Source organism: Sinocyclocheilus rhinocerous, unplaced genomic scaffold, assembly GCF_001515625.1.
Source record: "Sinocyclocheilus rhinocerous isolate Xijiao unplaced genomic scaffold, SAMN03320098_v1.1 scaffold551, whole genome shotgun sequence".
NCBI lineage: Eukaryota > Metazoa > Chordata > Actinopteri > Cypriniformes > Cyprinidae > Sinocyclocheilus > Sinocyclocheilus rhinocerous.
In genome coordinates, this window is record NW_015624564.1 from 788807 (window position 1) to 793227 (window position 4421).

Genomic DNA, 4421 nt, shown 5'->3' on the forward strand with positions numbered 1-4421 from the left:
TGTGTATATATATATATATATATATATATATACAAACATATCGTTATGACTATGTAATTATAATGTTATATAATTGTCAAATTGTATAATAATTATATATAGTTAATTAAAGTAGCATTATATTGTCATATATTAACGTATTGGCCACACCCACCCCTGGTAGAGGAGAAAAGGTCGGGATATCCCCTGTAAAACAGTTATATATGTGACACTGTGGAGTATGTGGATTTCAGAAATATTAAGAAGACATCTGGACAAAAAATGCTTAGCTGGGTCTCATGAGGATAAATAAGGGAAAGGCAGCAGTGCGACCGCGCGCGGTACAGATTAAATGAACTTCACCGCGCGACTGCTGGGAATTAAACTGGAAACTGTGGTAAGTGGCCGATATAAACAGTTTAATGTAAATCAAAGACAAGCGTGTTTTCCTCTTATTTTACCCCTTGCGCACCGCTAACCTTTACATACAGACTCACCTCTTTTTATGATAACTATCAGTGATATTTGGTTATCTTTGTTGTGTCAGTTTTTGTTAAGACTTGAAAACCTTTTGCGACATTGTTTGGTTTATCTTACGGTGCTCAAGAAATGAAGAAACTCAATCATCTCTTGTTTCTACAAGGTTAGTGTTATTTTGGATAATGTTAACAAAAGAAAGGAAGACATTTATTAAATTAAGGTTAAATGTAACAAATGACATACAGTTAGGCTATTATGTAATAGTGCATGAATGTGGACGAACGTATAGCTATAAATCAAAATATTGGATATATCAGTACACCATACATTAAATAAAAATATGTGATTAGTGAAAATATAAAGTGTTGCCTTTAGCAATAAGTTAACATTATCTGTCTGAAGGATAGTCACATCTTAAATTTAGTTTTTTTTTCATTTATCATTTTTAATTATGTATTTTACTTTTAAAACCCCAGTCACACAAATTGTCCACAGTAATTAGAATAAATGGTATTTCAGCCTTTTGTAAGAAATAGGACAAGAAAATGTTTATATAGCTAAGTGGTGTGTGAGAGCTTTTTAAATATAGTTTATAAGACCCTAAATAAATGAAAAGAATCAGAGCTTAAAGTTTTCAAACCATAAAGCCAGAAATGAGCTTTTTCTGCCTGATTGTTGTCACTGTTTGGTTTTACTTGGTTTCTGGTTCCTGTCAGCAAAGCTAGAGTAAGTTTACTCCATTCTGAGAGGCCAGAGAAGATATGATATGAAGAGAGGACAGAAAAAGAGTTTTGAAATGAAATAAATCTGAGTTTAGAGCTTAGTGAAGAATGCCATCAGGAAGGAAAGGCCAGGAGACTCCCGATAAACAGTCCCACATGTGTGCAAAAGTCTCAAGAGACCAAAAAAAAAAAAGCCTTTAGAAATAAAAAAAATAAAAAAATTAAAAAAAGGACTCCTCTCTTAGGAATACACTTTTAACTCCTTTTAACTGTAAATGTAATATTAATAGTCACTTTTTAATAATTAAAATTTTAATATTTCAATCATTGTAAATACTATACTGAAGTCGGTTTTAATAATAATTTAAAAAATGTAAGTAAAGTTCAGTTTTTAAAGCTTGCTGACATTACACACATTGATTTCTTTCGTTCTTTAAATGAGTTATTTTAATCTATTAAATGTTTTACAGGAAAGTGCTACTATTTAAAAATAATTCTTTTAGTTTTCTAGATTTAACAAAGCAAAATCTAGCTAATTGTTGCTAAGGATCCTCTGGAACAGGCTTAATACCCCTGAAATATCTGAGCCATTTTTAATTTTTGCTCTCTCTTTACAGATGATGAGTAAAAATGGCTTTGTGTAGGAAAAGTAAGTAACAAATGCAAGTCTTGCAGGTTGCGTCCCTGTGAATCCCCTTATACAGTTGTTTATTGCATCACTGTTTCATAATACATGGAAAAACATCCAAGGCATCCACCAAGAAAAACATCATGTCCAGTGTATGAGTCACACTCTGAATCAGACTCCTCATACAAAACCACAAGTCTTACGTACATGATGTTAGATCATTCTCATTGTGAAATCTAACTGATAACTGATGTCAATGAGCAAACAGTGATGTTTTAGTGCCTCGTTTTGCACTACTGTCCTGCAAAACAGGAATGTGTCCGATCTGTGTTTATGTGCTATATACTGTGTTTATGTATTATATATAAATGTAACTTATATTTTTGTAAGTTAAAGGGATAGTTCACCCAAAAATGAAAATTCTGTAATTAATTACTCACCCTCATGTCGTTTCAAATCCGTAAGACCTTTGTTCATCTTCGGAACACATTGACAGCTGCGTCACGCCGGATATGTTTCCTATGTTGTTGTGATTTGATCTGAACGAAAACAGCGTATCCATGTGACGCAGCTGACACAGAACAGCATACGCTGTTTACGTCCAGCTGATACTCTCCAAAATGGCGCTACAGGGTGACGCGGAGGAGACGAATTGTTGAATAAAGTCGTTTTTTTTTTCTTTTGCGCACAAAAAGTATTTTTGTAGATTCGTACAATTGCAGTTGAACCACTGATGTCACATGGATTATTTTACAGATCTCCTTGCTACGTTTCTGGACTTGGGAACATTTCAGTTGTATTGCTGTCTATGCAGGGTCAGACAGCTCTCAGATTCCATCAAGATGAACGAAGGTCTTACGGGTTTGAAACGACATGAGGGTGAGTAATTAATAACAGAATTTAAATTTTTAGGTGAACTAACCTTTTAATATTAACAATTAGAACAGTCCCTGCAAACAAGCCTGCACCGGCCCTTTACGGGCCCACTTAGGGCTAGCCTAAGGGCCCCCAGCGGGCTGCCAGCGCAGGGCCTCTGAGATTTGGCTCATTGGCAAAACGTTGGCCCCTTAGTGCTGGCCCTGCACGGGCAGCCATCACTTAGCCCACACTATAAATCTCGCCCAACCTGGTCCTAATCAAACACAACTGAACCAACTAATAACACAGCACAATGTGTTCAGCAGGTGAGCCATGCTGGCTACTACTGCTTGCTATTGCTAACTCTCTCTACCACATGGCTTTACTTAAGGAAACCTAAAACACCCTAGCACCTGTAAGGTGGTAAGGAAGAAAACTGCCCACAAAATTCTTATTAACAGGCTCATGTCTGGCCCACGTGAACTAACCTTTTAATATTAACAATTAGAACAGTCCCTGCAAACAAGCCTGCACCGGCCCTTTACGGGCCCACTTAGGGCTAGCCTAAGGGCCCCCAGCGGGCTGCCAGCGCAGGGCCTCTGAGATTTGGCTCATTGGCAAAACGTTGGCCCCTTAGTGCTGGCCCTGCACGGGCAGCCATCACTTAGCCCACACTATAAATCTCGCCCAACCTGGTCCTAATCAAACACAACTGAACCAACTAATTAGGATCTGAAGGAGCACTTGATAATTACAGACAGGATTGTTTAATCAGGGTTGGAACTTAACTCTGCAGGACACCGGCCCTCCACGACCGAGTTTGGGCACCCCTGCTTTAAATACTTTTCAGCTACTATAACTTAAGTCTTTGAGAAAAAAAGTTATTATACATCTGAAATGGATGCAGTCACCACATAACTAATGTCTATATTGTCAAAAATGTACAGTAGTCAAAGGGATTTCAAATCAATGGATTTATTAAATACTGGTGAGCCCAAAGCTGTGGGCCTCCCCTGGGCAAGCCCGCACAGAGCCTGTTTAGGTTTGGTGTGGGCTGGCCCTAGCCCACTGTGCCAGCAAAAAGCCAGCATGGGCCCCGCAAGGACATGTTTGCAGGGGTTCCTCATCCCTCACACATCATCTTACAGTGACCTCTAGTGGTCACTTTTTTCATATATGCAACACAGTGCAGGATTTTCTATAGTCTCTCTCTCTATCTCTCTCTCTCTCTCTCTCTGCCAGTCAACCGTGAGCTCCTCATTCTGCTAATCATGGTGGCTTTTGCTCACCTGTACAAAAAGACCAGACTACAGACACTGGCCAAGTATTCAGGTACACATGCAGGGTACTGATACCCAAGTATGTACTCAGTTTGTTATGTTAGTGATTTTAGTGATGATCCAACATATTCAGTAGTTTATTGTACAACATGTCAATACAGACATTTTTAATATCGAACTTTATTAATGCTATAAATGCTATAATGAGTGTTAAATGAACCCTTAAACGTTGACATCTACAACAAAAGCTATGGGAAGCATTTTCTGCTTCCTTTTAAAAGTCGATAAGCCTATTTATTTGCATTTATTATGGTTAGTTGACGTTTATTTGCATTTATTTGCATTTTTTCTGCTTCCTGCAATCTTTTGCACCCGAGAACCACTGCAATTACATATACAGATGCTCATTACATTCTTACATTTTTATTCTAGAGTAGAAATTATATATATATATATATATATATATATATATAC

The 4421-nt window shown here is 37.4% G+C and overlaps 1 pseudogene; it reads left to right on the plus strand.

Moving 5' to 3' along the window:
* The first annotated feature begins 4005 nt into the window (after positions 1-4005).
* The window catches only part of LOC107743943 (glycosyltransferase 8 domain-containing protein 2-like), a 3262-nt pseudogene continuing 2846 nt past the window's right edge, over positions 4006-4421 (plus strand).